Source organism: Anomaloglossus baeobatrachus, chromosome 3 (assembly GCF_048569485.1).
Source record: "Anomaloglossus baeobatrachus isolate aAnoBae1 chromosome 3, aAnoBae1.hap1, whole genome shotgun sequence".
NCBI lineage: Eukaryota > Metazoa > Chordata > Amphibia > Anura > Aromobatidae > Anomaloglossus > Anomaloglossus baeobatrachus.
In genome coordinates, this window is record NC_134355.1 from 624,797,625 (window position 1) to 624,821,717 (window position 24,093).

At 49.8% G+C, this 24,093-nt stretch overlaps 1 protein-coding gene across 6 annotated transcripts in view; it reads left to right on the top strand.

The window, feature by feature from the left end:
* Positions 1-24,093, top strand: part of LPIN1 (lipin 1) — a 279,658-nt gene that overhangs the window by 116,311 nt on the left and 139,254 nt on the right. Inside the window, exon 1 of one of the 6 annotated variants that reach the window (XM_075341121.1) lies at positions 19,197-19,521. The exons of 4 other annotated variants lie outside the window; for them this stretch is intronic. The gene's annotated coding sequence lies outside the window, so the exon portion shown is untranslated. Of the gene's footprint in view, positions 1-19,196; positions 19,522-21,035; positions 21,056-24,093 lie in introns of those variants that run through there. One more of the 6 variants, XM_075341122.1, reaches the window with a different exon arrangement.

Here is a 24,093-nt window from a genome sequence, read left to right on the forward strand (position 1 = left end):
CTTCTGATTCACTATGTCCCTCAGGCCTGTTTCACACATCAGTGATTCTGGTATGTATGTGCTAGTTTTTATATGTACCAGAATCACTGACCTATGCAGACCCATTATAATCAATGGGTCTGCGCACACATCAGTGATTTTTCACTGACCGTGTCTCCGTGCGGCGTACCCGCGTGTCTGTGATTGCCGCACGGAGACATGTCTGTTTTTTTCTGGCATCACTGATGTCCCACGGACCACGCTGTGGTGTGATCCGTGAAACACATACCAGAAAAAATCACAGATGTTAAAAATAAAAAAACATTTTTAACTCACCTTTTCCAGCAACTCTGTGTTCTGCCTCTGCTGCTTCCTGCCTGGCTCATTACTATGGTGCATATTCATTATGTATGGCCCGTTTCACACGTCAGTGAAAAACAGTGACGTTTTTCACTGGCGTGTAAAACACGCACATGTCCCTGTGTGTGCTGTGAATCACGGCACACGTGGGTTGTCTAAGTGCAATCCGGGCTCCGTTCTCCGTGGCCCATGATTGCACTTAGAAAACAACTCACCTGCGCCCGCTCCCGCTGTCCATGGTGCTGAATCCTCCCGCGGTGCAGCATCCGGCCGGCGGTGACCCCTGCAGCAGCTGCTTCTGGGTCGGCTGTGTCGCGCATAATGAATATGCGCGACAGTAATCAGCCGGCTTAGAAGCAGCAGGCTGCACGGGCTGCAGAGAGCGCGGCTGAAGCCGGGTGAGTTAAAATGTTTATTATTTTAAATGCACGTTTTTTTCTGGCACATGTTTCACGGATCACACCACTGCGTGATCCGTGGGACATCAGTGATGCCAGAAAAAAATGGACATGTCTCCGTGCAGCAATCACGCACACGCGGGTACGCCGCATGGAGACACGTGCAGTGACAAATCACTGATGTGTGAGCAGACCCATTCATTATAATGGGTCTGCGTATGTCAGTGATTCTGGTACGTTTAAAAAAAAGCACAAACGTACCAGAATCACTGACGTGTGAAAGGGGCCTATGACACAGCCGACCGGGAAGTAGATGCAGAGGTGAAAGACAGCCGTGGCTGGATGCAGCACCGCGGGACTCTTCAGCACCACGGACAGCAGGAGCTGGGACAGGTGAGTATATCGCCATGTGCAATCACGGATGACAGATCATGTATCATGGATTGCACAAGGACAACCCAGGTGTGCCGTGAATCATGGCACACGAAGGGACATATGCGTTTTTAACACGTCAGTGAAAAACAACTGTGTTTTTCACTGATTTGTGAAACAGGCCTTACCTCATGTTCATGGCATTGCAGGACCTTAGGTATCCATGGTTATGACCATTAGCATTGGTAGCAACTAGCTAACTGTGACTTTATGTATGGTCATAACCATGGATACCTAAGGTAAAGCAATGCCCTGCACATGAGGTAAGCAACATAACTAACCAGGAGAACTATAATACATTTCTAATTAGAGACATCACCTTATTTCTCAGTAGAAATCGCATACATTATTAATTAAATCCGAGACCACCTGATGAGACTTGTGTATTTACTTTGAAAATCCCTGTCAGAATGACTCGGGGCCTATGTGTCACGCTAGGTACAGAGGAGTACCAAGTGAATGATGAAAGGGAAGACACCCTGTGTCTAGGGAAGTGGGAGATGGTGACCCCTGATCAAACCAACCGCTGGTCCATAGTGACCCTCACCACCCTAGATAGGTTCAGTACCCATGTGCCAAGCCGGATATCTGATACTAGATATCCCTAGTGCTAGGCCCTAAATAGCAAATGGACAGGATAAGATCTTCATCAACTCTACTAAACACTAGAGGAGACACAGACACAAGGAGAACACACAGGAGGATAAATTCATGAACTACTTATCCACAGATGACTCAGGCAGAAGTTCAGCAACGATACTACAGATGAGTACAAGCCTCTTGCTTGCAACCTGAGCTTGAATTAACTGAATAATATCACCAGCACCAGTCCAGGTTAGAAGGGCATATTTAAACACATGGAGAATACTGATAATTAGCTGGGTGAAAGGTGAGCTCCACTGGGTCCTAAAGGGGAAGAGATGAAAACCCAGCAGCAAAGCTACCTAAGGCCTGTGACACACATCCGTGCCGCCGGCACGTGTTTGTCATTTTTTACACGTACCAGCGGCACGGAGACACGTTAACCAATGCTACCCTATTGTAGCAGGCACACACACGTAAAACCACACGGAACGTGTGTCCGTGTGCGTTTGTACGTGTGTGCGTTTTTCAAAGCGCTGACATGTCAGTGTTTTCTCCCGCAGCACGGGTGTCACACGGCCCGCACCCGTACCACACGGGTGTAGTGTGGATGCGGTGCCGTGTGACAGGCGCCGGAGAAAACACACGTGTCAGTGAAAAAAAAACAAACATTAACTCACCTTCTCCTGCCCTCCTGTCTCTGCCGCTGCTGCCACTTGCTGCCGACCGCCGCTCATTATTCTCATTGAATATTCACTTCACTGCCTGGCAGCAGCAGCAGCAGGGAGACGGGAGGGCTGGAGACCGAGGATCAGCAGCACGGACAGCAGCGCGGACATCAGGAAGGACCAGGTGAGTATAATAATTACCGGTTCTACGTGTGTTATCGCGGATAGCACACGTAGAACACACGTGTCACGCACGTACCAGAGACACGTACTTACCTGCACGCAACACGCAGGGGAAATACGTGTCTCTCGGCACGTGCGTGATTTTCACGTGAATGTGGCAGAGGCCTAATACAATGAATACTAACAGCAGGAACAATAGAAAGTCAGAGATCATTTTGCACAGCCAAACATTGTGACCTTCTATTGCCAGAAACCACATGACTGTGTCACCCATGACACTGTGTCTCGGCTGATTGGTCTGCTGCCAATCTCTGTGGGCTATTCCCACGCTCAATCTCTGACTTATGTGTAGAGAACTGCAGCGGGGTGCGAAGAAGACACCGGGGACCTGCCACAGTCTTGTCAGCCGAGATGCATGTGCTTTTTAAAGTAAGTTTTCTCTGAAAACCTTTCAGAGTAAAACGAACAGCGGCTGCAAGTGACCGATTCCTGCCGCCCGTGGCTTGTGTGGTTCTCTTTTAATCTTAGTAAAATCTGTTTTGCAATGAGTCATTATAATTCCCCTAATACAAGGTGTACATGGGTGTGTAATATGCCTTTGCTATTCCTGTGATCCCTGCACCTTATGTACAGGTTTTATTTATACCGGAGCTCAGCAGTAATACGTGGCAGCAGATAGACTGTTACTTAGTGGATAAGGAGTGGATGCTCAGGTCACCTTGAAGATCCTGCACCTTTTCTTATCTCTCTATATTGGTGTCAGGAGGCTGGATGCGTCCATTAGTTCCCATTCCCCCCACTCTGCATTTCACCACTTTTCTATAAAATAACGCTAACATCATCCAAACACTGAAATCTTCCTTGTGTAGACGCGTCTTTTGTATTCCCAGGTGTCAGCGGAGGCGACATGAGATCCTAATCCTCTTATCCACGCACACCTTACACACACACACAATGGATATGAAGGGACATGACATATTCTTATGTAATACGGCACATTCCTGGCTGATCCACAAAAAGGAAGACGTGACAAGTGACAGCTGTTTTGGAAATCCATGCTCACAATCCACTGACTAATTTTACTGTCCAGGTACTAACAATTGTCTCAATGCCCCGTCAACAAGAATATATATGTAAATCAGTAAGGAGGTATCATATTTATATACCTGTTGCAAACTATTGCATGATAATGACGTTTGATCCTGTGATGTTCTCATGCAGCCTTTTTCCCCATTATGGAAACACTGAAAGTTAATGTAACGGAAACGAAACCCATGACTGAAAACACACACATGCAGGTTGTGACGCAGTTTTTGAACCATAGTCAGAAGTTTATCCTGGAGGAAGGCATATAAAGCCATGTTCATTCATGTAGAAAATCTGCTGCATATAAAGAGCTTGTCCACTACTTTTTCATTAACGGCCTAGCCTTAAGGGTGCTTTACACGCTGCGACATCGCTACCGATATATCGTCGGTTTCACATCGTCAGTGACACACATCCGGCGCCGGTAGCGACATCGTAGCGTGTGACACAAAGGAGCGACGATCAACAATCACAAAAACAACCAAAAACGGTGATCGTTGATACGTCGCTCCGTTACTTAATATCGTTGCTGCTGCAGGTACGATGTTGTTAGTCGTTCCTGTGGCACCACACATCGCTATGTGTGACACCGCAGGAACGAGGAACATCTCCTTACCTGCGTCCACCGGCAATGCAGAAGAAAGGAGGTGGGCGGGATGTTACGTCCCACTCATCTCCGCCCCTCCGCTTCTATTGGACGGTTGCCGTGTGATGTCGCTGAGATGCCACACGAACCGCCCCCTTAGAAAGATCTCGCTAGTAAACTAGTAAAGTACCCTTAAGGATGGGTCATCAATGTCTGATTGGCTGAGGTCCGATACCCGGCACCCCCACCGATCAGCTGTTGTCGGTGCTGGCAGCGGTAGCCGGTGGCCGGAAATGGTCAGTATCACGAAAAGGGGGGGGTAGGAAGCGGGAGGAACAGCCTTCCTTTCCACCTGACAGACTGAGCACGTGACTTGCTCTCTAACGCCCCTCTTATAGTTAGGCCAATTATGGAACTGCCCGACAATAAGCAAGGAGGCCGCTATTCTACTATGCCGATGATTGAAGGGTCCGTAGTGAGAGTAAGGTATATATTCCTCCAATTCCCGCGGCCGGAATAAATCTAATCCTACCAGATCTCACTGGTTGCCCCACAATGATCCTTGGCATAAACTCGCTGCCACCAATCGATTACGATAACTATTAAGCCGAGCCCACAGACGTGGGATTCAGGATCGAGATAACAGAACAGCCCAAGATTAATTTATATATTGTTAATCGCCACAAGAGCGCACTAGATACTACAATATGTACAATATGGAATTTACAGAATATATATATATATATATATATATATATAGGTCATAGTACATTTACAGATAAGACGGGGTCACAAACAGATCTCAGTTGTATCAATTACTTTATTCGTCTGGCTAGGGGGGGGTGCCGTTCGACCAGGGTTCCATAGACTTTCTCACATGTGTATAGTACACACGACCCCCGAGTAAAGACAAGCCAAAAATGTTCACACCGTCTTTATCAAACTGGCTACAATCCATGTCCCCTCCCCTATTGGTGACCTCACAGGGGTGTACTGCCCCACCCCTGTCTTGAGTCTAAAATAATATCCCAAAGTGAATATTATCCGCAACTCCGGACTGGAAGGTCCGATCGGGACGGTTCTGGTGTCATCAGATCCATCTGTGTCCCCTCTGCCTACTGAGTCCAAGCACGACCCCTCTACCGGACTCCTACTTACAGTTCTCTGTATCTCACCGCCCCAGGGCGCGACAAAGAATTCAAGGGTATGCAGAGATGCGGCTTGGAGTCCCAATTTTAACAATGTAGGGGGTGTATGCCTCAGACGCACGGTAATATCATAACTGTGTATGATGTTACGGAGTTGGGAATATGAACTCCTGTTGGGAACGAGGATCTTTAATCCCTTTGAAACTTCTCAGGGTTTTCCAGTTTCCCACCCACTCCCTTGATGAATGGACATATCCCCCCAGGGGGTCTTCCTCTGGCTTGGCAGTGTAATTGATTTTCCAAATGCTGAGTGATCTGAGGGGAATCTCTGTGTGGGAAGGGAGGGGGGTGACATCAGGGAGTAGCTGACTGACATGACTCTACGTCATAATTCTCACCATATCTCAGGATTTCCCTCACAGTCAGTTCCGGAGCTCCCCTGTCTTCTGATAGCAGCCGGATACTGCACTTTCACCTCTTATTGACTTGAATGGGAGGCATATGTGCAGTACCCGTTTGCAGCCACTATCAGAACATGAAGCGACTCCAGAACTGAGCATTTCCAGCTGTCTGCTGCTGTCACTGGAACAGAAAAAGGCTTGGGAGAGCCAGGTGTCAAACTCTGGCCTTCAGACATTGATGACCTAGCCTAAAGGCCGCTTTACACGCTGTGACATCGCTAACGAGATGTCGTTGGGGTCACAGAATTCGTCACGCACATTCGGCCTCGTTAGCTACGTCGTAGCGTGTGACAGCTACGAACGACTGTTAACGATCAAAATTACTCACCTAATCGTTCAGACGTCGTTCAAATCCCAATTATTGTTGATGTTGCAGGACGCAGGTTGTTGGTCGTTCCTGCAGCAGCACACATCGCTATGTGTGACACCGCAGGAACGAGGAACTACATCGTGCCTGCGGCCGCCCGCAATGAGGAAGGAAGAAGGTGGGTGGGATGTTCAGCCCGCTCATCTCCGCCCCTCCGCTTCTATTGGGCGGCCGCTTAGTGACGCCGCTGTGACGCCGAATGAACCGCCGCCTTAGAAAGGAGGCGGTTCGCCGGTCACAGCGACGTTGCTAGGCAGGTAAGTACGTGTGACGGGGGCTAATGATGTTGTGCGCCACGGGCAGCGATTTACCCATGACGCACAATTGACGGGGGCGGGTGCTTTCACCAGCGACATCGCTAGCAATCGCAATGTCGCAGCATGTAAAGCACCCTTAAGAATTGGCTATCAATCTAAAAGTAGTGGACAACCCCTTTAACATTTCAAGCAAAGTGGATATGACTTCATGAAAACTCATGGTCAGCGTGCATTTAGAGATGTAGTTGTGCTGTGCAGTTTTTTGTTGCTTTTTTTGTGCCTAAAGGGCACTTTATATGCTGCAATATATCTTACGATGTGTCGGCGGGGTCACGTCGTAAGTGACGCGCATCGTAAGTTACATTGTAGCATGTAACAGCTACGTGCGATTGCGATTGAACGAAAAAACGTTCATCGCATGCACGTTGTTCAATTCCTAAAAATTGAACGTCAGGTTGTTCATCGTACCCAGGGTAGCACACATCGCAGTGTATGACACCCCGGGAACGATGAACAGATCTTACCTGCGTCCTGCGGCTCCCACCGGCTATGTGGAAGGAGGTGGGCGGGATGTTTACGTCCCGCTTATCTCCGCCCCTCCGCTTCTATTGGCCGGCTGCCGCGTGACGTCGATGTGACGCCGAATGTCCCTCCCACTCCAGGAAGTGGATGTTCACTGCCCACATCGAGGTCGTATGGACGGGTAAGTACGTGTGACGGGGGTTACTCGTTTGTGCGACACGTTCAACAAATTGAACGTGCCGCACATACGATGGGGGCGGTTACGCTCGCATACGATATGGTATGCTAAATCGTAACATGTAAAGCAGGCTTTAGGCTGGAGTCACACGATGTCTGTGTGCTGTACAGGGGAGCTCCTGTGGCCGTTCTTTGATGTGGGGGCGCAATTGACTCGCCCACCCCAGGGCTATGGGACACCCGGTGCCGGGCCGGACTAGTCCGGGGGTCGTCAGTGGTGGCTGGGCCCGAATCCGTACCCTGGTGGGGTCAATTAATATGGCTGATGACTTGGGGGTGATTAAAGTTTATATTATTCGTGACGCCACCTGTGGTTTGCGGCTATTAAGCCGCCGCTGCTGTATGAGGCCTCCGGGGCTGATGTAATGGCAGCTTGGATGGTCCTGCTCCCCACAGCTGGAGCAGTGCCCCAGGGCAACAGTTGGTGCTCATAAGAGTCTATGCAGTGATGGAATAGTGCAGGCGGAATAACGGAGACAACACCAGGGGGTGCAATTTCAAGATGTTTACTCACAGTTCCTGGGCTGCAGCACACTGGTGCCTTTGGACTGCTGGAACCCACTGTCAGGGACCTCCGCCGATCCTGGGTAGATCCTGAAATAAAAGCCGGTGCACCCCTCTATGTGTTTCTTTCTTCAGCTGACTCCTTAAGCCTTGCCCTTGTTGGCTGAATCTGGCTCGGCCTCCACTACAGCCTCCGGGCCAGGGGCTTGCCTGTTGGTAGTTTTACCCCCTTTCCAGAGGTTCTGCTGTGGGCTGTGGCCCGGGGAGTTTGCAACTTCCCTGGGCCTCGGTTTTTACTTTTGGAGTTGACTTCTCCTCCTCCAGTTTCTAGGGACCGTCCCCTGTGTGCAGCTTCATCCCTCCACCGATGTTCCTGTGGAACAGGCCACGAGCCTGAAAGCTATCTGTGGCCCTGGAATCCCTTCTTTTCTCTACTTGGTGTCACCTGGACCTTCTGGGTCCCAGGGTCTTCACCAGGAAGCGTCACTTTCTTCTCTTGCTCCTGACTGACTAGAGCTCTTTCCTACTGTCTCTCCTTCTCCTCTGCCTCCCGCAGAACTCCTTCCTTCGCCCTCCACTTCATCTCTCTAACTAACTGCTTACTCTTGACCTTCCCTGTCTACTCTACACTCGGCTGGCTCCTCCCACCCACCCAGTTGCTAAGCTACCACCCTATGGGAGCATGGATGGGTCTTACGGCCCCTCCCAGCATACATCATGGGAAGGTTGCTGCCACTGTCCCTGGTCCCTGTGTGTACCTAACAATGGGTGTAGTGCAGATTTGCCTGTGGACCGGCGTTCACTCCTTTCCTTACCCAGGATGGGACATCACACCGCTGGATGGGGTGCAATGTTCCTGTGGCGACGGAAGCCTCAGGGATGCCACACAATGACATCATCAGCTGGTGCCAGCATGTACACACCGGCCACAAGAAGAAATGGCGTCTTGGGGACCGGACCAGAGCGCCGGAGGAACAGGAGCAAGGTGAGTATGTGTTGGGGTGTGTGTGTGTGTTTTATTTTTTTATATGTGTATAAAATGTGCCTGTATATAGTGGGTTATGTGAGTCCCATACTGTATATAGAGAGCTATGTGAGGGCTCATAATGTATATAGGGGCTCACATAAGAAAATAATGTAATATCCAGCTGAGATCCGTCCACTTTCCTGGCGGTATGGAAGCAAATGATCCCGCTGCTGCCCAGCATTGAATTAAAGACGATCCAGCTTCCAGCTTGTAGTAAAATCTCGTTTTAATGAAAAGTTCTTTTAAAAACAAAGTTCACATTAACCAAACTTTAGTATTATACCAGGTCTAGGAAAAATACATGTAGTCGCAGTCACACCGCACACCAGACGCATTTAGAGCACTGGGCTCTTAAACCTTGGTACATGTTACTGAAAATCACAAGTTTAAATGGGGAAATAGTTAATTAAGGTATGGGAACACCTGATAAGCCACCCCAGTAGTGTGGACATGGAAGGATTAATATAGGGGCTCACACTGTATATAGGGGAGTATGTGAGGGCTCATCCTGTATATAGGAGGCTATGTGAGGGTTCATACTGTATATAGGGGGTTATGTGGGAGCTCATACTGTATATAGAAAGCTGTGTAGGAGCTCATACTGTATATAGAAGGCTATGTAGGGGCTCATACTGTATATAGAAGGCTATGTAGGGGCTCATACTGTATATAGGGGGCCATGTGAGGGCTCATGCTGTATATAGAAAGCTATGTGGGGGCTCACTCTGTATATAGGGCCTATGTGAGGGCTCATACTGTATATAGAAGGCTATGTAGGGGCTCATAATTTATAGGGGGTTATGTGAGGGTTCATGCTGTGTATAGGAAGCTATGTGGGGGCTCATAATATATAGGGGTCTATGTGAGGGCTCATAATATATAGGGGATTTATGTGAGGGCTCATAATATATAGGGCGCTATGTGAGGGCTCATACTGTATATAGGGGGGCTGTGTATGAGCTCATGGTGTATATAGAGGGATTTCAGCATACTTATTTTATTTATTTTTACCTATGTTACTTATATAGTGCTATTAATTTCACATATAGTATAATGCAATCCCCATATACCTCCATATAGTATAATTCAGTCCCCATAGTCCTCCATATATTAGAATGTAGCACCCCTGAAACCATCAGGGTGCTACAAGGTTCTGTATTCCCATAAGGATACTGGGCCTACCCCCTTAGGGACCCAGACCCCAGTGCCGGTACCAACAAAAACCCAGATAATCCCAGTTTTTCCCCAACAATCCCCCATACAATGGTACCCAGCTAGGGTGGGACAAATGGATGGCCGTCTAGAGGTGGAGCCACTCCAGTCCACTAGTTGACCAGGTGGGAGGGGCAGACTGTGGAGAGTAGTCAGAGACAAGTGTCAGACAGGCGAGGAGTGAAGGTGGAAGCAGAGTGACGTCCTGACTTGGGTTGACGGTGACCTGGTAGCCAGGAGAGTTGGTTGCCGGTGGCGTACGGTGGAGTACTCCCGGAATTACGCACCGATGGGGTACAGGACCATAGGACACGAAAGAGCTTCAAGCCGACCTGTTAACACCTGCACAGCGAGGGGACCATCAATGACCTTGCTGACCCTAAAGAATCTGAAGACTCAGTAGGAACAGGAGAACTGGGGAGAGGACCAGAGACTCCATCCCCACAGGGTTCACGCTGCCGTCAGGGGGACAGAAGTGGACAAACCACAGAACGGGGACCCCCAGTTGTTCTATACCACGGGGACCCACTTACCATAGACACGTGCAGGGGAAGAAGATACCAGAGAACCAAACTGGCACTGGGACGAAGGGGACCTGGAGGCGAAACCAGCCGACCTCGGGCAACCAGTGAACATCTACCAGCAGTGAGTAAACCAGTTGCACTGAATACCTGTCTGGACTCCTTCTTCCGATGCCCACTGCACCATACACCCGCTGGGGCAATACCCTACTTGCGGAGGGACTACCATACCAGCTGCCAACACCACCAGCCCCAGCAGAGACATTCAGCAGCGGCGGCTCCCTATACTTAGCCGCAACATCGCAAGTGGCGTCACGAATAAACTTTATTCACTAATCCCCTGTAAATATCCCCATTACAAAAAGAGCCCAGGGCACGGAACCGGGTAACGGCCACCACCGTGACATTCCCAAGATGTACACTGCCCAGAACCGAGTACCCCATATCCCTGGGCGCGACAATAATACACCCACATAGTCCTCTAAATTGCATCATGCATATGCCATAGCCCTCCATATAGTATTACAGTGTACTCACTGACTTAAAAATAATACCTCCCCACTCCTCGTTCCCCGCTGCCATGTTCAGACATTGGACGGCTCGCTTGTTACTTGCTATCGTGCGACTATTTTAGCGTTATTATTTTTATGTAAAACGGACGTGTTCTGTGAATCAGTCACATGAGACTTGTGTTGAAATCTTTGGTGAGTCCTATGTGACCGGCGACTGCCACACATTCGGTAACATTTGTGACTCCACAGGAAATCACTAGAGGAGATGGTGCAATGTGACAGCGCAGTGTGGATGTGTGACACCGGCTGCCGGGTCGTCCGGGCCCAATGGCTGGAAACCTACAAAACTGGTTCACATCTACGCTGAGAGTTGCAGCATTACTGCCCATCACCCAGCTTTCCCATACACCTGAATAGCGGCTACACCAGTGCTGTGTGACCAGTAATGGCAGCCATAATGCTGTCACAACCTTTTAGACAGAATGAACCTTTCTATGAACTTGGCAGTGATTTGGGGGTAGCGATGATGTCTTACTATAAAAGGCCCCCATGTACTTGGTGCTGATGGTCTCATATAACAATGGCTTCCACCCGGCACTGATACCTGAACTAAAGAACAGGTTCCAAGCCCAGCATCAGCTATTCATTCCCTGCATACTGGGGAGGATTAGTGATCCCCTGGGGTGTACACGACAGCTCTGCACACTGGGGTATACACGGCAGCTCTGCACACACTGGGGTATACACGGCAGCTCTGCACACTGGGGTATACATGGCAGCTCTGTACACACTGGGGTATACACGGCAGCTCTGCACACACTGGGGTATACACGGCAGCTCTGCACACACTGGGGTATACACGACAGCTCTGCACACTGGGGTATACACGGCAGCTCTGCACACACTGGGGTATACACGACAGCTCTGGGCACACTGGGGTATACACGGCAGCTCTGCACACACTGGGGTATACATGGCAGCTCTGCACACACTGGCGTATACACGGCAGCTCTGCACACACTGGGGTATACATGGCAGCTCTGCACACACTGGCGTATACACGGCAGCTCTGCACACACTGGCGTATACACGGCAGCTCTGCACACACTGGCGTATACACGGCAGCTCTGCACACACTGGGGTATACACGACAGCTCTGCACACACTGGGGTATACACGGCAGCTCTGCACACACTGGGGTATACACGGCAGCTCTGCACACACTGGGGTATACACGGCAGCTCTGCACACACTGGGGTATACATGGCAGCTCTGCACACACTGGCGTATACACGGCAGCTCTGCACACACTGGGGTATACATGGCAGCTCTGCACACACTGGCGTATACACGGCAGCTCTGCACACACTGGCGTATACACGGCAGCTCTGCACACACTGGGGTATACACGGCAGCTCTGCACACACTGGGGTATACACGGCAGCTCTGCACACACTGGGGTATACACGGCAGCTCTGCACACACTGGGGTGTACACGGCAGCTCTGTACACTGGGGTATACATGGCAGCTCTGGGCACACTGGGGTATGCATGACAGCTCTGCACACACTGGGGTATACATGGCCGCTCTGCACACACTGGGGTATACATGGCAGCTCTGCACACACTGGGGTGTACACGGCAGCTCTGTACACTGGGGTATACATGGCAGCTCTGGGCACACTGGGGTATACATGGCCGCTCTGCACACACTGGGGTGTACACGGCAGCTCTGTACACTGGGGTATACATGGCAGCTCTGGGCACACTGGGGTATGCAAGACAGCTCTGCACACTGGGGTATACATGACAGCTCTGCACACACTGGGGTATACATGGCAGCTCTGCACACACTGGGATATACATGACAGCTCTGCACACTGGGGTATACATGACAGCTCTGCACACACTGGGGTATACATGGCAGCTCTACAGACTGGGGTATACATGGCAGCTCTGCACACACTGGGGTATACATGGCAGCTCTGCACACACTGGGGTATACATGGCAGCTCTGCACACACTGGGGTATACATGGCAGCTCTGCACACACTGGGGTATACATGGCAGCTCTGAACACACTGGGGTATACATGGCAGCTCTGCACACACTGGGGTATACATGGCAGCTCTGCACACACTGGGGTATACATGGCAGCTCTGCACACACTGGGGTATACATGGCAGCTCTACACACACTGGGGTATACATGGCAGCTCTGCACACACTGGGGTATACACGACAGCTCTGCACACACTGGGGTATACATGGCAGCTCTGCACACACTGGGGTATACACGACAGCTCTGCACACACTGGGGTATACATGGCAGCTCTGCACACACTGGGGTATACATGGCAGCTCTGCACACTGGGGTATACATGGCAGCTCTGCACACTGGGGTATACACGACAGCTCTGCACACACTGGGGTATACATGGCAGCTCTGCACACTGGGGTATACATGGCAGCTCTGCACACTGGGGTATACACGACAGCTCTGCACACACTGGGGTATACATGGCAGCTCTGCACACTGGGGTATACATGGCAGCTCTGCACACACTGGGGTATACATGGCAGCTCTACACACACTGGGGTATACATGGCCGCTCTGTACACTGGGGTATACTGTATACAGCTGTGCACACACTGGGGTATACATGGCAGCTCTGCACACTGGGGTATACTGTATACAGCTCTGCACACACTGGGGTATACATGGCAGCTCTGCACACTGGGGTATACTGTATAGAGCTCTGCACACACTGGGGTATACATGGCAGCTCTACACACACTGGGGTATACATGGCCGCTCTGTACACTGGGATATCATATACTGTATACATGGCAGCTCTGTACACTGGGGTATACTGTATACAGCTCTGCACACACTGGGGTATACTGTATACAGCTCTGCACACACTGGGGTATACTGTATACAGCTCTGCATACACTGGGGTATACTGTATACAGCTCTGCATACACTGGGGTATACTGTATACAGCTCTGCACACACTGGGGTATACTGTATACAGCTCTGCACACACTGGGGTATACTGTATACAGCTCTGCATACACTGGGGTATACTGTATACAGCTCTGCATACACTGGGGTATACATGGCCGCTCTGCACGCTGGGGTATACTGTATACAGCTCTGCACACACTGGGGTATACATGGCAGCTCTGCACACACTGGGGTATACTGTATACAGCTCTGCACACTGGGGTATACTGTATACAGCTCTGCACACACTGGGGTATACTGTATACAGCTCTGCATACACTGGGGTATACTGTATACAGCTCTGCATACACTGGGATATACTGTATACAGCTCTGCACACACTGGGGTATACTGTATACAGCTCTGCATACACTGGGGTATACTGTATACAGCTCTGCATACACTGGGGTATACTGTATACAGCTCTGCATACACTGGGGTATACATGGCCGCTCTGCACGCTGGGGTATACTGTATACAGCTCTGCACACACTGGGGTATACATGGCAGCTCTGCACACACTGGGGTATACTGTATACAGCTCTGCACACTGGGGTATACTGTATACAGCTCTGCACACACTGGGGTATACTGTATACAGCTCTGCACACTGGGGTATACTGTATACAGCTCTGCACACACTGGGGTATACTGTATACAGCTCTGCATACACTGGGGTATACTGTATACAGCTCTGCATACACTGGGGTATACATGGCCGCTCTGCACGCTGGGGTATACTGTATACAGCTCTGCACACACTGGGGTATACATGGCAGCTCTGCACACACTGGGGTATACTGTATACAGCTCTGCACACTGGGGTATACTGTATACAGCTCTGCACACACTGGGGTATACTGTATACAGCTCTGCATACACTGGGGTATACTGTATACAGCTCTGCATACACTGGGATATACTGTATACAGCTCTGCACACACTGGGGTATACTGTATACAGCTCTGCATACACTGGGGTATACTGTATACAGCTCTGCATACACTGGGGTATACTGTATACAGCTCTGCATACACTGGGGTATACATGGCCGCTCTGCACGCTGGGGTATACTGTATACAGCTCTGCACACACTGGGGTATACATGGCAGCTCTGCACACACTGGGGTATACTGTATACAGCTCTGCACACTGGGGTATACTGTATACAGCTCTGCACACACTGGGGTATACTGTATACAGCTCTGCACACTGGGGTATACTGTATACAGCTCTGCACACTGGGGTATACTGTATACAGCTCTGCACACACTGGGGTATACTGTATACAGCTCTGCACACTGGGATATACTGTATACAGCTCTGCACACTGGGGTATACTGTATACAGCTCTGCACACACTGGGGTATACTGTATACAGCTCTGCACACTGGGGTATACTGTATACAGCTCTGCACACACTGGGATATACTGTATACAGCTCTGCACACTGGGATATACTGTATACAGCTCTGCACACTGGGGTATACTGTATACAGCTCTGCACACACTGGGGTATACTGTATACAGCTCTGCACACTGGGGTATACTGTATACAGCTCTGCACACACTGGGATATACTGTATACAGCTCTGCACACTGGGATATACTGTATACAGCTCTGCACACTGGGGTATACTGTATACAGCTCTGCACACTGGGGTATACTGTATACAGCTCTGCACACTGGGGTATACTGTATACAGCTCTGCACACTGGGGTATACTGTATACAGCTCTGCACACTGGGATATACTGTATACAGCTCTGCACACTGGGGTATACTGTATACAGCTCTGCACACACTGGGGTATACATGGCAGCTCTGCACACACTGGGGTATACTGTATACAGCTCTGCACACTGGGGTATACTGTATACAGCTCTGCACACACTGGGGTATACTGTATACAGCTCTGCACACTGGGGTATACTGTATACAGCTCTGCACACTGGGGTATACTGTATACAGCTCTGCACACACTGGGGTATACTGTATACAGCTCTGCACACTGGGATATACTGTATACAGCTCTGCACACTGGGGTATACTGTATACAGCTCTGCACACACTGGGGTATACTGTATACAGCTCTGCACACTGGGGTATACTGTATACAGCTCTGCACACACTGGGATATACTGTATACAGCTCTGCACACTGGGATATACTGTATACAGCTCTGCACACTGGGGTATACTGTATACAGCTCTGCACACTGGGGTATACTGTATACAGCTCTGCACACTGGGGTATACTGTATACAGCTCTGCACACTGGGGTATACTGTATACAGCTCTGCACACTGGGATATACTGTATACAGCTCTGCACACTGGGGTATACTGTATACAGCTCTGTACACTGGGGTATACTGTATACAGCTCTGCACACTGGGATATACTGTATACAGCTCTGCACACTGGGGTATACTGTATACAGCTCTGCACACACTGGGGTATACTGTATACAGCTCTGCACACTGGGGTATACTGTATACAGCTCTGCACACTGGGATATACTGTATACAGCTCTGCACACTGGGATATACTGTATACAGCTCTGCACACTGGGGTATACTGTATACAGCTCTGCACACTGGGGTATACTGTATACAGCTCTGCACACTGGGGTATACTGTATACAGCTCTGCACACTGGGGTATACTGTATACAGCTCTGCACACTGGGATATACTGTATACAGCTCTGCACACTGGGGTATACTGTATACAGCTCTGCACACACTGGGGTATACATGGCAGCTCTGCACACACTGGGGTATACTGTATACAGCTCTGCACACTGGGGTATACTGTATACAGCTCTGCACACACTGGGGTATACTGTATACAGCTCTGCACACTGGGGTATACTGTATACAGCTCTGCACACTGGGGTATACTGTATACAGCTCTGCACACACTGGGGTATACTGTATACAGCTCTGCACACTGGGATATACTGTATACAGCTCTGCACACTGAGGTATACTGTATACAGCTCTGCACACACTGGGGTATACTGTATACAGCTCTGCACACTGGGGTATACTGTATACAGCTCTGCACACACTGGGATATACTGTATACAGCTCTGCACACTGGGATATACTGTATACAGCTCTGCACACTGGGGTATACTGTATACAGCTCTGCACACTGGGGTATACTGTATACAGCTCTGCACACTGGGGTATACTGTATACAGCTCTGCACACTGGGGTATACTGTATACAGCTCTGCACACTGGGATATACTGTATACAGCTCTGCACACTGGGGTATACTGTATACAGCTCTGTACACTGGGGTATACTGTATACAGCTCTGCACACTGGGATATACTGTATACAGCTCTGCACACTGGGGTATACTGTATACAGCTCTGCACACACTGGGGTATACTGTATACAGCTCTGCACACTGGGGTATACTGTATACAGCTCTGCACACTGGGATATACTGTATACAGCTCTGCACACTGGGGTATACTGTATACAGCTCTGCACACACTGGGGTATACTGTATACAGCTCTGCACACTGGGGTATACTGTATACAGCTCTGCACACTGGGATATACTGTATACAGCTCTGCACACTGGGATATACTGTATACAGCTCTGCACACTGGGGTATACTGTATACAGCTCTGCACACACTGGGGTATACTGTATACAGCTCTGCACACACTGGGGTATACTGTATACAGCTCTGCACACTGGGGTATACTGTATACAGCTCTGCACACTGGGGTATACTGTATACAGCTCTGCACACACTGGGGTATACTGTATACAGCTCTGCACACTGGGGTATACTGTATACAGCTCTGCACACACTAGGGTATACTGTATACAGCTCTGCACACTGGGGTATACTGTATACAGCTCTGCACACACTGGGGTATACTGTATACAGCTCTGCACACTGGGGTATACTGTATACAGCTCTGCACACTGGGATATACTGTATACAGCTCTGCACACTGGGGTATACTGTATACAGCTCTGCACACACTGGGGTATACTGTATACAGCTCTGCACACTGGGGTATACTGTATACAGCTCTGCACACTGGGATATACTGTATACAGCTCTGCACACACTGGGGTATACTGTATACAGCTCTGCACACACTGGGGTATACTGTATACAGCTCTGCACACACTGGGGTATACTGTATACAGCTCTGCACACTGGGGTATACTGTATACAGCTCTGCACACTGGGGTATACTGTATACAGCTCTGCACACTGGGGTATACTGTATACAGCTCTGCACACTGGGATATACTGTATACAGCTCTGCACACTGGGGTATACTGTATACAGCTCTGCACACTGGGGTATACTGTATACAGCTCTGCACACTGGGGTATACTGTATACAGCTCTGCACACTGGGATATACTGTATACAGCTCTGCACACACTGGGGTATACTGTATACAGCTCTGCACACACTGGGGTATACTGTATACAGCTCTGCACACTGGGGTATACTGTATACAGCTCTGCACACTGGGGTATACTGTATACAGCTCTGCACACACTGGGGTATACTGTATACAGCTCTGCACACTGGGGTATACTGTATACAGCTCTGCACACTGGGGTATACTGTATACAGCTCTGCACACACTGGGATATACTGTATACAGCTCTGCACACTGGGGTATACTGTATACAGCTCTGCACACTGGGGTATACTGTATACAGCTCTGCACACTGGGGTATACTGTATACAGCTCTGCACACTGGGGTATACTGTATACAGCTCTGCACACACTGGGGTATACTGTATACAGCTCTGCACACTGGGGTATACTGTATACAGCTCTGCACACTGGGGTATACTGTATACAGCTCTGCACACTGGGGTATACTGTATACAGCTCTGCACACTGGGGTATACTGTATACAGCTCTGCACACTGGGGTATACTGTATACAGCTCTGCACACACTGGGGTATACTGTATACAGCTCTGCACACTGGGGTATACTGTATACAGCTCTGCACACTGGGGTATACTGTATACAGCTCTGCACACTGGGGCACTGCCGGCTGTGGAGCAGTGATGTATGGGGCTGTGTGCTGCGCTGTGATTGGCGGCAGAGATCACCCCAGCCTCCTCCCTACACTCAGTCACAAGTGCTCTCCAGCATGGGCGCAGACACTCAGCCTCTCCTGTCGCTGCCGCACACGGTGCTCTGCCGCCCGCACCTCCGGCCCCGCAGCCCCTGATCCTGCAGCCGCCCGTGCCGGGGCCCCGGAGGCGACACTGGGGGAGAACTGGAGCAGCCGCCATACGATGCAGGCCAGAGCCGTGTCCTCTGCGCCGTGACTGCCGGATGTCGGAGAGCCCCCTGGTCCCCCCACTGCTGCTCCGTGGTGTGGGGCCCCTCTGCAGGGCCGGGGGGTGCAGGGGAGCGGCGTCACTGGATCATTTCTGCATGCACTGATCATCAGCTGTAAGTAATTGTGCATCTGCATTCACTGCATGTGTGTGAGGGCAGCAGTGTGTGAGGGCAGCAGTGTGCGAGGGCAGCAGTGTGCGAGGGCAGCAGTGTGCGAGGGCAGCAGTGTGCGAGGGCAGCAGTGTGCGGGAATGCGCTCTACTCCCTATATCCTGGTCTACTGTCCCTCTAACCATTCTATCTATCTAGCTATCTCTTTCCCTTTTATATCCATCTAGAGAAAAAAATGAAGCAACAAAAAATGCAAAATAATTCACAAAAACTCACAGTGCAAACCCCTTGGACTAACAATCCATCACATATATAAAATATAAAGAGCCAGCTTTCCTTATATAACTATAAAGTGGGTCTTTAGGACTTTACTAGCCCATGTGGCAACGTTTCGGTCATATTACAGAACCTTTCTCAAGCCACCCCACCTAATAAAGTCCTAAAGGCCACACTCTTTACTCATCTATGGAGTACTGCCTATCTAAATAATATTTGGATGTCTGGCCCTCAATCTATGGCCCTCGGTCTATTGCCCTCTGTCTGGCCCTCGGTCTATTGCCCTCTGCCTGGCCCTCGGTCTATTGCCCTCGGTCTATTGCCCTCTGCCTGGCCCTCGGTCTATTGCCCTCTGCCTGGCCCTCGGTCTATTGCCCTCTGCCTGGCCCTCGGTCTATTGCCCTCTGCCTGGCCCTCGGTCTATTGCCCTCTGCCTGGCCCTCGGTCTATTGCCCTCTGCCTGGCCCTCGGTCTATTGCCCTCTGCCTGGCCCTCGGTCTATTGCCCTCTGCCTGGCCCTCGGTCTATTGCCCTCTGCCTGGCCCTCGGTCTATTGCCCTCGGTCTGGCCCTCGGTCTATTGCCCTCGGTCTGGCCCTCGGTCTATTGCCCTCTGTCTGGCCCTCGGTCTATTGCCCTCTGTCTGGCCCTCGGTCTATTGCCCTCTGTCTGGCCCTCGGTCTATTGCCCTCTGCCGATCTATGGCCCTCTAATCCAGCCTTTACAATTGTATCTGTGATATATATTTACAAACAAGGTCAAACTTGACACATTGTTGCATTGTGAGTACAGTGATTTGGTAAATATAAACAATGCATTTTAGAGATCTGTGAAAACTTCAATATGCAATGATTGTCCTTCTAGTGCACTGATCAGGTGCTCGGTCCTGGACGTGGTTGATGGTGGCTCTGTACATCTTTGTACATCTGTTACTATGTCTATAGTGACTCGGATCAGGACCTCTGCTCCTTCTGGTTAATCTGCTCCTTACAGGTCCAGTAGATTCTGCTGTTGGATCTGTAGGACCTCGCGGTCATCGCTTCTTGGGGTGGAGATGAAATTGTTCTCAGCATTTTGTAATTTGTATATTTTCCTTCAAACTGAGATTTGTTTCCCAGGCCTGTATGTGATTGGCCGGGTGAGTGAGGGGCTGGTCCTGGTGGGAGGGGGCTGGTCCTGGTGTATTTCGGGTGCCTGACAGCTGATGATCTGGAGCTGTACATGGCCCTGGTGTCCTGTGCACCATCCTCCTCCAAGACTTTGTAAGTTATAGCAAATCTCCATTTATTTCTTCAGTTTCTCCCGGCTCTGCTTTCCTTTTTTTTTTTTTTTCCTTTCTTTTTTTTTCTAACCGAAATCCTTCTTGTCCTCAGTGGCCGGGCTCCTGTGTGACACTGATGATGGTGCGGGGGATTTCCAGCTTCCCTGTTTATCTTCTATCCTATATACATTTGTGTGCTGCTTCTGACTTTTATGTTTATTTCTTTTTCTCATAAATTTATAAAAATTGATAAAATATTTGGTCTTTCAAGACATTAGGACATGACATTGGGACCCCTGTACAGAATAACGAGGGGCCTCGAGACCAATTTCTTTGACCTTGAATGATTTGGACTCTTCCGCTTTTGAATCCTATAATCCCAAAAGGATGAAGAAACGGAATATGTGAAGGTGGCCTTGAGATGTGCACCGCAAGGTGATTCTGCCCAAGGTGTAGATTCAGCAGAGGGATCATTCTTGGCATTGTGGAGGATGTAATCTGTAGGAAGTCTGGAAGAAAATCAGTACAGGGCAATCTGGAGACCCTTAGGTTTATCGCACGCAGTGTTCACTAATTCCATATGTGGAGAGACAAATCCACTATAACTTAGCGATTGTATGAAATCCTCCGTTAATACACTGCGCTATTCTCCATAGACTTGTATGGACAACGCACTGTAACGCAAGTGTCAGCGTTGCATCCGCTGGACGACGCAGCGTCGTTATTTTGACGCGTGGGGCGGAAGAAACTCAGCATGTAACGTTTTTTTGAGCAGCGCAATCCGTAGGATTTCACTGCGCATGCGTGTTTTTTTTTTTTTTTTTTTTTTTTTTAAATCACAAACTTTATTTAGTCTCTCGGTGGCCGAACAATCATCTGATCGCCCGGCCGCCGGCATGTGAGAGCGCTCATCTGATCGCCCGGCCGCCGGCATGTGAGAGCGCTCATCTGATCGCCCGGCCGCCGGCATGTGAGAGCGCTCATCTGAGCGCCCGGCCGCCGGCATGTGAGAGCGCTCATCTGAGCGCCCGGCCGCCGGCATGTGAGAGCGCTCATCTGAGCGCCCGGCCGCCGGCATGTGAGAGCGCTCAGCTGAGCGCCCGGCCGCCGGCATGTGAGAGCGCTCAGCTGAGCGCCCGGCCGCCGGCATGTGAGAGCGCTCAGCTGAGCGCCCGGCCGCCGGCATGTGAGAGCGCTCAGCTGAGCGCCCGGCCGCCGGCATGTGAGAGCGCTCAGCTGAGCGCCCGGCCGCCGGCATGTGAGAGCGCTCAGCTGAGCGCCCGGCCGCCGGCATGTGAGAGCGCTCAGCTGAGCGCCCGGCCGCCGGCATGTGAGAGCGCTCATCTGATCGCCCGGCCGCCGGCATGTGAGAGCGCTCAGCTGATCGCCCGGCCGCCGGCATGTGAGAGCGCTCAGCTGATCGCCCGGCCGCCGGCATGTGAGAGCGCTGGCTATTGAGAGTGAACAGCTGAGCGACCGGCCGCTGGCTATTGAGAGTGAGACAGCTGATCGTTCACAATAGTCTGCTGCTGGTAAAACTGTAAAGAAGAAAAAAAAATAAGCTTCCCGTTGTTTTGTACGATCCGTAGCATTTGTTGCATCCGTCACACAACGCAATGCTACGGATCCCGTCCAACGCAAGTGTGAATTTATCCTAAAACTCTTGTTCCTTTTTCTTTGTTAAACAGTAGGATACGGTTGATGCCCTGAAAATAAGTTGGCATAAATGCTTATTTTTTTTTAATTTTTTTTTTTAAAAGCACTATCTTGCTCCTCATAACATCTTCACACTCCAGTTTAATATGTGCAGGAACTGCCCTAATTCTCCTAGTTTTGAGTGGTTAAAAATTCCTCCAGCACTATAGGTTCTAGATCATCCTTTTGCTTTTATTCCTCCTTGCATTGTCTTGTCTTCACCAAACTGCTTGTATGTTATGCCTGTACACCAGTCACAGACCCACCTCCAATTTTTGCAATCCATTTGGGGAACCTCTGTTGCTAGAGATGGATTGCACTTGACAACAGGCAGTGGGCAGCAAGTTACAAGGGAGGCGAGTAGCTGATATTTTGGAGTGATGTCTCCAGGAAAAAGCATTTTAAAGATCTAAAAATTTTCTTTTATATACAAGAATCCCTCTGGGACCTTTAATATATCAGAAAATGAACAGTATCCTAAATGGAGCTCTTATTTGGCGGTTTCCATCATACCCATACAGTCTGGTTCATCAAAGCTTTCACAACAGAATTATGGCAAAAAAAATTTGAAAACTCTCAAAATGTTGGCATAACTCGGAGTTGCGTTTCAATTTTGCGACTTTTGGAGTTTTCACGCCAATCTCTCTCAGCTCCGACATAATGGGTTGAGCGGGCCGGGGAGTAGCAGGGGGTGAGGCTACAACTTGCCTAATTCATAACCAGCTGTAGCTTTCCATATGCCGGAAGTCTCACTCCAGTCCCTGACTGGAGATCTCTGGCGCACGGCAGCTCTTCATGAGTCCGGAGCATCTGACCCCAGCATGTCCCATCATTAAGACCGCCATGAACAACTCCAGTCTTCATAAATCAGGCCATAGACATGAATGGAGAACACGGTAGACACTTTTGGTGCACTTTCCATTTCTTCTCTGCCTGTCCTCACCTATGGAGGGTGGATATTCTATAGGTGCCTGGTATGGGAGGACCACCTTCGATATAATATAAATAGATCAGTCTCTATGTATAAACAGGTACACATATTCATTTTTCATGTTGTTGTTAGTGCATCAAGATTTGTTCAGCCTAGAAGAAGACGTCTCAGAGGAGATCTCATTTATATGTATAAATACATGTGTGGTCAATATAAAGGACTGGCACATGACTTATTTCTGTCAAAAACAGTACTAAGGACCAGGGGGCACTCACTGCGAGTGGAAGAAAAGCGATTCCGACAGCTAAATAGGAAAGGGTTCTTTACAGTTAGGCTAAAGGCCGCTTTACACGCTGCGATATCGGTCCCGATATTGCTAGTGTGGGTACCCGCCCCCATCTGTTGTGCGACAC